Genomic DNA, 12,262 nt, shown 5'->3' with positions numbered 1-12,262 from the left:
ATAATAACAGCTGATATTGGTTCTAAGTGCGAGGCTCTCTGCTACGTACTCCACGTTTCTCTGAATGTCTCATCCACCTGAAGTGGAAAGCATATTAGCACTTACATTTTTTATATATAGAAACTGAGGCCCAAGGAGCATAAATAAATTGGCCAAGGTCACCAATGGAGATGGGATGTGAACCCAGGCGATCTGACTTAGAGTCTGCCCCACATATTGAAGGTTTGGTGTTAAGAATAAGCATTTAATGAGCACTTCCTATGGCCCAAGCATTTTTCTAAAAACTTTACAAGTTTTCATTTGTATAGCTTTTATTTTTATCTTTTTAAAAGCTTTTATCTATTTATTTATTTATTTGAGAGAGAGAACACAAGCAGGGGGAGGGGAGAGGAAGAAGCAGGCTCCCCTGCTGAGCAGGGAGCCCAACGTGGGGCTCGACCCCAGGACCCTGGGAACAGGACCTGAGCTGAAGGCAGACGCTTAACTGACTGAGCCACCCAGACGCCCTGTATAGTTTTTATTTTTGTGACTCTTTTCATCCATAACCACCCCATTGAGATGGATATCATCATCTCTATCTTACCGATGAAGAAACTGAGGTCCAGAGGGGTTAAGTAACTTGCCTGAGATCACACAGCCAACAAAAGTGGTGGAAGTGGGTGGAGCCCAGGCAAAACACCCCCGCGTTCATGCTGTCAACCTCCACGCTTCACTGCTCCTGCTCAGTGAAGGAACATTATTATTATTGTTGTTATTGTATTTTACTGGGATTTTGTTAGGTAGAGAGGGAGGAGTGATATTCTAGCTGGGAAGAACAGCAAGAAGGAAGACGGTGTGGGGGCAGAGGTGGAGGTGAGCACGTCCAGGAAGGGAAGTGTACGATTCGGTGAGGGGATGGGACAGGGAGGGTCCCGGCACAGTGGAGCTGAGTGTCTAGGGAAGGCCAGAGTAGAGATCGGATGGGAGGGGAAGGTTGGGATTAAGCTGTGGACGATCTTGCCCCATAGGGAGAAGCCAGTACCCCTGCTCTCTCAAAAATCCCTGTTACAGACCTGAGTGAAGGGGCTGAAAACTAGAAACATCAAAGGCAGACTGACCTGGCTCTGCTGGGTGGGTGCCCTTGGGAAAGTTACTTAACCTCTCTGCACCTCCATTCCTTTCTGTAAAATCAAAGTGTTAAATGGGACTTCCCTCATAGGGCTGCTTTTTGGGTAAAGAGCCCAAATGTCCATTGACTGATGAATGGATAAAGAAGATGATGTGTGTGTGTGTGTGTGTGTGTAACGGAATATTACTTGGCCATCAACAAGAATGAAATCTTGCCATTTGTAATGACGTGGATGAGGCTAGAGTGTATTATGCTAAGTGAAATAAGTCAATCAGAGAAAGACAAATACTATGTGATCTCACTCATGTGGAATTTAAGAGAGAAAACAGATGAACATATGGGGAAGGGAGAAAAGAGCAACAGGAGAGAGGGAAACAAGCCATAAGAGACTCTGAATGATGGAGAACAGACTGAGGCTTGATGGAGGGAGGTGGTGGGGGATGGGCTAGATGGGGGATGGGTTTTAAGGAGGGCACTTGTGAGGAGCACTGGGGGGTTGTATGTAAGTAAGGAATTGTTGAATTCTACTCCTGACACCAATATTGTACTGTACGGTAACTAAAATCTAAGTTAAGAAAGAGAGAGAGATCAGGACTATAAGCCCCTGGTGTAGTGTTGGGCAGGAAGCAGCCCTTGAATATATTCACTTCTCTCCCTTCCCCCGCCTCCAAGAAGATCTCCCCAAACCCCCAGTCTCACCAGAACCAAGGCTAAAATCAACGAATGATCTAGAACCACCAAGATCCCTGGAGATCCCAGGTCAGTAAGATGAGGGAAGAAGAAGAGAGGAAAAGGTCAAGCTATCCAGCCTCAAAATGTGTCCAGTGCTGAGAAAAAAAAAAAGGGTAATTATAATATAGCTCCTTCTCCTTCCTGCTGTGTCAGCTCGGGGTCCTATAACGGAGCCTCCCTGTGAGGTGCCCGTTAGGGGCCTCCCGGAGGCAGGGCTGGCCGTGACATAAATAAATACTTCTGTGCTCTCTGCCCCCGGCTCTGGTTCTGAGCAAACACCACAGCCTGTACCACAGCCATGGAGGCCGTGACAGGGAGGAAGCCAGCAAGGAGCGAGCTCTGGGCCGGGAGTCAGGAGACCGGGGTTCCAGGCCCAGCTCCGCCTCCGAGGACGTGGACTTGAGGGGATGAGCTTTCACGGGCGAGTGACCTGGGAGGAGAGATTCCAGCACAGAGTGGGAGCCACAAACCCTCCGTCAGTTCTCCTCGCAGATGGAAGAAAGCCCCCTCCCCTGGCCTGGCACGCGAGGCCCTTCCCACCTCCTCCTGCCTCCTCTCCCTCCCAGCATGGTACCCACCATTCCGTACCTGGGCCCTCTGGGAACGCTGAGCTTTCCTCCCCGCAGGGTTTGCCCCCTCTCTTGGAAGATACCCTGGCTCCTGGGAAGTGGCCGTGCGCTAGGCCGGCTGGCCTGTGGGTTTGAGAGTTACCCTGGCCGTGGATTCTGGCTTGTGAGTCACCTTGGGCTTGTGACTTGAACCCCTTCGGAGCCTGTTTCCTCATAGGCAAGCTGGGACCGGTGTTCCTTGTGGAATTCCCGGTTGCAACAGTCTAATGAAATAAGAATTGTTACTAGTAAATGCCAGTCCCTCAGCCTCGCTGTGTAAACCAGGTGTGTGGAAGGGTTTTGCGTACAAAAGTCATTTAGCAATAGACGCCCACCCCCTAGCAGACTGCGTGCATAGTGGGCTCCAGAAATGGTGGCTTCCTGTTCCTCCGAGACCTGCCCAAAGCCTGGCCATCAATCTCAAGGAGGTCGGTCTCTCCTGAGAATCTTCACAGCATCTCCTAGGGACATGGGTTAGAGCACTCAGCACATGGAAGTGTAATTAGTAGACAGGTCTGCTTCCCTTCTATTCTAGGAGCTCCCTGGGGGACAAGGCCTGCCTTAGAGCCATATTACCAGCACTCAGCACTTGGTGGGGGGCTGTCATTTAAGAAGACATCTGAGTGAAACAGTGAATGAATGCACGCACACAGAGAGGCTTCATGCAAGAGATGGGCTTAAGCAAATGCCAAGGAAGGATCAGCTCTGAACATGCACTGAACTCTCCAGACTCTGGCTCCCTGAGCTCTAGCAACGGCCATCAGAGCCCCCCACTCAGCTCCATGCAGACCCCAGAGGTGTCACAGTGTCCTCTGGGCTCCATCACTGCTTGGACTTGGACCCATTTTTCCAGTAAAACAGCAGCAACAACAACAACAGGATACTTGGCCTTGCAAAGGATTTGGGGGTCATGAAGAGTCCAAGAGGGGATCTGGAAGCAATGGCATTGAGACAGGGAGAGTGAAGGACTCCCTAAAAATCTGCTTTCGCTTCCTTTTCCTGCTTCTTTTCTTCCTAGGATCTGCCCCCCACCCTCCTTTACACATGTTTTGTTATGCAAATAGCATATATCTTCCTTATAAGGGACAAGGAGTTAATGATTTTTCTAGAAGAGAACACCTAAGGAAGGACCAGGTGAGAATGGCCGGACAAAGCCTATCATACCGCATTCCAGACCACTGGTGCTGGAAGACATCTGGACACCGAGACCCCCTAGCTCCAAAGAGTTAACACCTGGGCCCTTGTCTTTGTTCTGACAGGTTCCCGGATGCCTGAGAGGACACATACACCAAACCGCTACCCTCAATAAAAAAAACCCAGACCCCAAACAAAAACAAGACCCCCTCTTTTCTTTTCTGAATCTCCCAGACAATCCATCAGTATCTGCTCTCTCTCTATCTTCTAGAAACTCTGTTTTCACCTTCTACTGGCTCGAGTTTAATTTCTATCCTTTGTGAAGCCAAGGGCCCTCCCTCTTGGCTGGTCCTGTGGGACCTCCTCCTCTGGGTCCCCAGACCCAGCCCGCCAGCATCCGAATGAAGGTAGAAATATTGGAATTTCTAGGATAGTCCAGTGGCTTATGACTTACTTGCGTAGTACCTGGCCCGGCCACGCACCCAGCAGACAATTACTGTCCCACAGCTGCCCAGTGGATTGGGGACACAGTGTTTTTTCCTCCACCGTGGGTTTGGGATAAGCAACTGTGAAGGGTCAGAAGCCGCCAGCCTCTTCCCTGGGGACTCACTTGTTGCAAAAGGAATTCAGAGCACAGAGCTGCCAAGCCCTCGGTTTTCTGCACGGTGTCTCTCCGCCGCTCGGATACTGTCAGTCACTTTGGACTCGGTTTTGGCAACCAAGATCTTCCGTGAACTTGACTCAGTCTGGTCCACGCTTGTCTCCTCCCCTCCTCCCGCCCCAGCCAAAGGAGCCCTTCCTTTCTCCCAAATCACTAGTGCTTCCCATTCCTGGGGAGCGGATTGCACAGAATCTTCTATCCCACACGATCCTCAGCAGTGTGTCCTGGCCACTCCATCCACCGACAGGCAGAGCCTACTTCTCCACTCGCTTGAATCTAGGCGGGTCCTGTGACCGTTAGGCCCACTAGAATATGGTCTAAGTGTCCCTGGTCGTTCTAGGGACACCCCTTACGTGGCAGCTTCTGCTTTCTGAAAGCTTGCTCCTGGAAACCTCCCTCCTGGAACTCTGCTGCCAGGCCGTGAGAAGCCCGAGGCCCGTGGGGAGGCCGCAGGTAGATGCTTTAGTGGACAGTCTCCCCCCCACCCCTCTCTGGTCAGCCAGCGTCAGCGGGCGGCTGTGGGAGTGAGCCACCTCGGACACCCAGGCCAGCCGCGTCTTCAGACGCCTGGATGTCTGACCGAAACCAGGTGAGAGACTCCAGGTGAGAACCCCCCAGCTGAACCCGGTCCCCCGACAGAGCCACGAGACAAAAAATAATAAACGGTTGTTGGAAGCACGTCAGTGTTGGAGCGGTTGGCTTTCCAGCAACGCACAGCCAGCCTGTGGCTCCAGGACTGGGTTCCCGCCGCTACCAAGCCAAACCTGCTCGCTCGTGAGACCTAACTGTCCCCTCCTCCCCGGGTCACCTTTGCCACCTCTGAACACTTTTCATAATTGTTTACACCAATCATGATGATTTTGTATTGAGATTCCTGGACCTACTTTTCCTTTAAAATATTTATCAGTGGGGTGCCCGGGTGGCTCAGTCGTTAAGGTCTGCCTTCAGCTCAGGGTGTGATCCCAGGATTCTGGGATCCAGCCCAGCATCTGGCTCCCTGCTCGGCAGGAAGCCTGCTTCTCCCTCTCCCACTCCCCCTGCTTGTGTTCCCTCTCTCGCTGCCTCTCTCTCTACCAAATAAATAAAATCTTTATAAAAAATAAAAATAATAAAATATTTATCAGTTTAGGGGCGCCTGGGTTGCACAATTGGTTAGGCCTCAACTCTTGGTTTCGGCTCAGGTCATGAGCTCAGAGTCCTGGGATCAAATCCCTGCTCAGCGGAGAATCTGCTTCTCCCTCTGCCCCTCCCCTTGCTCCTTCTCTCTCTCTCTGTCTTGCTCACTCACTCTCTCTCAAATAAATAAATAAAATCTTTTTTAAAAAGAAATACAGCTACTATAAAAGAAAGACAATAAACCAAGTGACATATTCCATCTGAAGCAGAATTATTAAGCAGGGGACCAAGATTTCAAAGTAAAACACGATAATTATACTATGGAGATAAGAGCAGACATGTGTAGGGGTGCCTGGGTGGCTCAGTTGTTAGGCGTCTGCCTTTGGCTCAGGGTGTGATCCCGGCATTACCGGATCGAGCCCCACATCAGGCTCCTCTGCTGGAAGCCTGCTTCTTCCTCTCCCCCTCCCCCCGCTTGTGTTCCCTCTCTCGCTGGCTGTCTCTTTCTGTCAAATAAATAAATAAAATCTTTAAAAAAAAAAAAAGAGCAGACATGTGTAAAACAAGGCAAGCACAAGAAGTCATAGGCGAGAACCAAGTCACAACGTGAAGTGTGAAAAATAGAACATTTAAAATAAAGGGCACAATAGACGGTGTAAATATCGAGACGCACACAGTTGAAGAATTCACTAGTCAGGAGCAAGTTCAGATTGCGAACTGTCCCTGAAAAGCAGGAAAAGATAAAGTGATAACCAAGGAAAAAGAAAAGCTGAGAGAGATGGAAAGTAGGGGTCCCAAAAGGAAAGGAAAAGAAAATTGGAGAGAGGAAATAAGGAACGAAACGAGACAGATTAAATGTTCAGAACTAAATAAACATGGATGGACTCAGGCTGAAAGGGCTCCTAGAGTAGCCAACAGTAGAAATACGGAAAAATCCATACCGATATGGGGTGACACTGAGCCGATGAAAGAAAAGAGGAGGAGCAGGGAGAGAGAAGGTACGTAGTAACATCCCTTACAAAGGAACAAGGAGCAGATTGCCATTCTAGCCCTCAGTAACAAAAGGAAGTCACAATGTTATTAAGAATTGAAAAGAAAACCCTTTCAATCCAGCATCTTAAAGCCTGCCAAAGTGTCATTCAAAGATGAGGTCATAATAAAAATATTCTCAGGCAAATAAAGGTGCAGAAGGTCCAAGACACAGGCCCACGCTGAAAATCTGCTTAGAGGAAATACTTAGATAACAAAAGAAAGATCTCCAGGAGACTCTGCAAGAACGAAGGGAGGTAGGCATTTCAGGCAAGTCTTGGTGCAGGCTGCAGAACAGTACTGGGTATTTGAGGTAGGAAGGGTTTTAGACACCTGCTCCTTTAAACGTATTGGAAAGGCTGGAGAATTCCACACCACTGCAGAACTGGCCAGACTGGGGAGCCATGGACGGCACCTTTGAGTTCCTAGAGGGGCAGCAGCCTGGACAGGGTGGACTCTCTGAGTGGGATTCCACAGGCTGCTGGAGGAGGTGGTAGGCGGGGTGTTGATGGGACAGTGAACGCCTGAGCCTTCCCCAGTTCTATTCAATTCCTCGCCCCAGCTTTGAGCTGGGCCAGACCATCCTTGGGCAGCAGCTGCCAACTTTTGCCACGGGGGCAGGCCCGGAAGCCGGTAAGTTTCCCTAAAGAGCAGGGCAGAGGAGAGGTTAAGAGGTCAGTCTCTAGGGTCAGTCAAACATTCGTTCATTCCGCATTGAAGGCTTGTATGCACCAAGGCATTGTGCCAGGTGATGGGGAGACGGTGGGAAACAGTCCCGGCCTGCATGGAGGTGACGCTCTGACAATCAGCTCCAGACCGCAGTCCCAATTCTGGCACTGTCACTTGGGGAACTCACATAGTCTCCCTAAGCCTCAATTTCTTCATCTGCAAAATGGAGATGATCACAGTATCTATTCACAGGGTTACTGACAATGCACGCCCAGGGATTAGCACAGTGCCCCGCACACTGAGAGGACAAAAACGTGTTAATTATTGTTATTATTATTACGACCAATGATACTGATATTGGGGACTAGGCAGGAATCTGGAGCTATCTCTAAAAGATAAATGGACCCTCTTTGTCCTCTGGGCAAACCGGTTCTCCATAGGGTCTGTGATTGGAGAGAAGGCCTATATGGGACATATAGAGCTTTGGAGAAAGAGGATTCAGGGGGCTTGACCCTTAAAAAGTTTAGGTCAAAAAACAGCAAGGCAGGGAGTGGGGGGATACACAAATCAAGTTCCCTTTTCCAGAGAGAACTATTAATGCCACACCAGGCGCTGAGATTTCCAGTCTTTTTTTTTTTTTTTTTAACCGCTAAAGAGCAGTGCCGTGAGGAGGCTAGGACTCACACAGCAGCGGGCTTCTGCTGGAATCCCAGCCCTGTTAGCTCCAGGGCCCATGCTGCCATCGGCCGCAGGTGACAAAGTGCCCAGAGTCCACAAAAATGTTTTCATTTCTTTCAAAATCAGAAGAAAAGAGGAACTTTTAGGATGAAGAAAATGTTTTTTTAAAAAAAGATGTTATTTATTTATTTATTTGAGAGACCGAGCCGGAGCGCTAGCGGGGGAAGGACAGAGGGAGAGAGAGAATCTCAAGCAGGCTCCACGCTGAGTGTGGAGCCCAATGAAGGGCACAGTCTCACGACCCTGAGGTCATGACCTGAGCTGAAACCAAGAGTCAGACACCCCACCAAATGAGCCATCCAGGCGCCCGGAAGAAAATGTTTCAATATACCAGTGCAGTCATAAATATAACTTTTAATATTATTTATGGAGGAAGGGGCCCTGGAAGGCAAAATGACCTTGGGCCCCGGGAAGTCAGAATGCATCCCTGGCTGCTTCTGTGACAAGCAGCAGCTGCTTCTGTCTCTGAACCTTGGCAGGGCACGAGGGCACACTACCCCTGTCTGCCTGGGACGCCGCGGCTGTTACAGGCCACGAGGCACGGGGAGCATTTAGCACCGCGGGGGGAACCAGCAAGCGCTCGGCAAACAGGAGTGAACCTTTGTCTCCCTCCATGACCTGCAGGCTGAAACCCTAGGAGATGGGGGGGGGGCGGGGGGAGGGTCATGGGATGAGGTACCGCACTGGGGAAACAAGTTACACAATTGCTTTGTATTGCACAACAGACCGAAGACAGAACTCCAGGGGCCGCAACCGATGGACGCTTCAAAGCCAGCCCACTGGGCCGCGCTGGGGGCTGCGAGAAACCGGGCGCCGGGCAGGGAGGAGAGTGGAGTCTGAGTCCCCAGTGCAGGCCAGGGGCAGGTGTTACCCCGAGTGGAACGAGTGAATGAATGAATGAATGAATTTAGTGTGAATTGTGGAGGAATTTAATAATTTTGAGGCTGTTTGCCGGAAAGGTTGGCTCAACAGTTCCCAAGATCCAAGTTTCTCTAAAGCGGCTGCTGTGGCTAGTATCCTCTCTAATAAGTTAGGAAACTGAGGCCCAGAGAGATACCGTGGCTTGAAATAAGGTCCCACAACTCCAAAGCAGAGGCTCCTTGCCTAGGCTTGCTGCCACCTTCCTCCCAAGGCCTCCCTGGAGCGGGGCATGCTGGTCCTCCCGGGTCTGCATGGACCTCCAGACGCCAGACCTCCAACACCCCCCACTCCACATCCTCGAGGCGCCCCAGCAGCTACTGTAGGATCTGGCAGCCCCACCGAGGCCCCCGCAGCTCAGGAGGGGCCAGCCCAGGCAGGAGGCCCCTCGGACAGGCCTTCCAGCTGGCTGAAGAACAGCCTTCTCTGTCTTAGAGATCGGCACACCCTCTTTTCCTTCCTTAGGCCAGACTGCAGCCACCACCGCCCCCGGGAGGTTCAAACCACATGAAAAGTTCCAGTCCCGATGCCACACCCCCCCAAGCTTTACCTACACCCCAGCCCTGCTCAGAAATCCACAGCCGCTCGCTCTCGCCTCCTTTCTTCCTGCCCCCTCCTGCCAGCCTAGGATCTATAATTGCGATAAGGAGTTTGTCCTGCCAGATCCCCAAGCAAAAGCAGGATGCCGAGGCCATGCGGCCGAGGACCGACGGCACCAGCAGGCTGGATGCCCGCGGGGAAGGCCATGGGGGCAGGACGTGCGGGGCTGGAGGCTGTCCGGGACAAGCAAACACGCCGCGGCCTCCAGAGGCCCTTCTGTGGCAGCCTGCAGCCTGCGTACCTTGACTCGGGTGCTTCTGACAGCAAGAGGTCAGCCTAGGTTAGAGAGGTCCCTGATTTGATGATTTCTCTTCACGATCAAACATACATCTTTAAAAAGACAAAGGGAACATATGTGACTTTGTCTTTCTTGTCATCATGCATGAGGGTATCCTTTTTGGATTAAAAGATTTCACTGGGCAACTTAAATCCACTTCACCTTTCTTTTTCTAACTTTCCATTCCATTTTATTGGAAGATTGGAAAATGAAGGCAAATGTGGCAGCATGTTCAACTCCCAGAGAATTTCAGAGCCCGCGGTAGGGACGGAGCATGTGGAATCAGGGGCCTCGGGGTCCCCCCTAACGCTCCACGGCTGAGCACATCTCATCCCCCGCTTCCGCACCTTTAAATGGAGGGTGTCCTCTCTTACCGGCCAGGGTTCCTGTAGCCCTTACACCCTGTGACCCTGCGTCCCAGGAGCAGTAGGACAGGGATCAGTGTGGACACTTTGCTCTTTGGAGCCCGGCGGGTCTCTGGGGCACTGAGGTATCAAGTGCAAGTGGCAAATTAAACAATTATAAGCAACTATGGAAAGTGCTACGAGGAGATGCTTCCGAACCTGGCTCTTTTGAGGGGCATGCCTCCTGTCTCTTGGCTCCGATGGCTATGTTCCCCCATCCCCTCACCTCCACCTCAGACCTTTGCTTCTCACATCTTCCTGGTCACCCCGGGGAGAGAGAAACCCAACATACTGCCTTTCCAGGACTTCAGAAAAGAGAAAGTCCCCTCACTTTGCTTAGGGGATGGTTCTACCCCCAAAGACACAGCTCCCTTCTGGCCTGAGGCCGGAGTGGCCATAGTCCATAGTGTGACAGGGAGCGCGGGAGCCAGCCACAAGGATTTGCTGTTGATACAAAACGACCACAGCAGATTCCCCCAAAGATGGAGCACATTCCTGTAGCCTCGATCACTGTGTGCCTGGCTCATCACACACACCCGGTGGTTGGCTTGCTTGGCACCATGCTGCCCCTTTTGGCCGTGTCACCACGAGCCTGCCCAGAGACCAGACGGGACAAGCTGAGGATTGCGCCACCCCCACGAAGGAGCTCTGGGGCTCTTTTCCCTTGTCCTCTTCCACTCCCATCAGGTACCCAGCACCCCTTCCCCCCTTTACCCATATGACTTTGAGATGGACACTTAGAGGACGTGAGAAGGCTCTCTGACCTACCTATACTTCCAGCTCCTTCCCCTACCCCCGGTGGCTGCTGGGATTCAGGATCCCAAGAGGTTGAGTGCCCTTCCCTACCTCTAGACTCTGGATATGCTTATGATGCTACCCTTCCTCCCCAAACGAGGGAGGTACTCCGGATCTGTCACTTGGGGCTTATGTTTACACTGTTTCATCCACCTAGACCACTGTCGGCTATATCCATGCCCATCTGTTAGCATCTGGCCATCTCTAAATTCGCTATTTGTTGACTACATACTCATTCATCACTCATTCATTCAACAAATACATAGTAGACCTCCTGTATGCCAGGCACCACACTGGTGCTGGGAATATAATGGCGAACCAAATAGACATTGCCCTTGCCCCTAACGAGCTACAGTCTAGTGGAAATTAATAGTTCATGTTTGTCCAGTACCTACTACATACAGACTCTGTCCTAAGTACTTTATATGGACTCTCTGACTTAATCTTTCAGAGCAACTGCTTCTTTTAAGGAGTACATCAAACGGGACCGTAGAGGAAGGAAGGTTTTTGCCCCAGGCTAAGTTAGCCGCTGGCTAAGGGGCAAGGCAAGGATTCCAACGCCCAGGTTGACTAATGCCAAACATTGGCCTTTAAGCGCTGTGCTTTCTTTCCCAGCTCCACTCAATCCCATCTCCTCCAAGTAGCCTTCCCCATCCTCCTCCCAGACCAGAGGACTTCCTTGGTCCCTCTAACGGAGCCCTAGTATTTAACACACCCACCTCCTCCTCCCACCAGGGGACCCAGACCAAAGAACGGTAGCTGTCCCCGCATCTTTCCTCTGGAGCAGCTTGTCCAGTGAGCCACCCAGCAGCCGCTTCAACGCGTCTACTGAATGTGCTGATCTGAACCGGAACCCTAGGTTCCTCCCCCTGGTGTGGGTTTTCGTCTCATAGTATCACAGACCTTCCAGAGAGGTCTCCGCATAGGGTTGACCCATCAAGATGCCCATTTCACAGATGGAGAAAACACAGGTCCCGAATGGTTCAAAGTCCCTTCTACCTCCTGGCTGGCCAGGTCAGCTCTCCTTTCTTCCCGGGAGTCTCAGGCTCTCAGACAGAGGCTGGGGCGGGGGCGGGACAAGGTAATCACCGGCCTACTGGATACCCGGAACATCAACCCCCAAATGCAGGTTGGTTCTCGGGGCGCTTCTCCGCGCTCGGCTGGGCTTGTTTAGCACTCTGGGCGCCTTTACGCATGCCCCATCCTCATCTCCAAAACCCACGGGAGATGATCAACTTTCCTCCCACCGGCTCCGATCGCTGCCCTCGCGCGCACACCGCAGGCCCTCCCTCCAACTAGAGCGGAGCGACACCGGGAACCCCTCATCCCCCACGCCCGGGCTCTCCTTCGCCGAGCGCGGCCGTCAGGTGGACCGCGAGCGGCCGCGCCTGAGCCCGGCCGCCCGCGCTCCCCGCAGCCCCGGGCGTTCGAGCGTCCCGGGGCCTCTTACCTGCCCCGGCGAGCCGCCCGCCC

General features: G+C 51.9%; 1 protein-coding gene across 2 annotated transcripts in view; it reads right to left on the bottom strand.

Annotated features, from left to right (window-relative positions):
- NCMAP (non-compact myelin associated protein) overlaps positions 1-12,256 on the bottom strand; it is a 39,770-nt gene extending 27,514 nt beyond the window's left edge. For both annotated transcript variants that reach the window (XM_034646680.1, XM_034646687.1), the window contains exon 1: positions 12,240-12,256. The gene's annotated coding sequence lies outside the window, so the exon portion shown is untranslated. The remainder of the gene's footprint in view (positions 1-12,239) is intronic.
- Between the last annotated feature and the right edge of the window lie 6 nt (positions 12,257-12,262).

The sequence above is a fragment of the Ailuropoda melanoleuca genome, chromosome 2 (assembly GCF_002007445.2).
Source record: "Ailuropoda melanoleuca isolate Jingjing chromosome 2, ASM200744v2, whole genome shotgun sequence".
Taxonomy (NCBI): Eukaryota; Metazoa; Chordata; class Mammalia; order Carnivora; family Ursidae; genus Ailuropoda; species Ailuropoda melanoleuca.
This window is presented reverse-complemented; position numbering and strand designations above follow the sequence as displayed.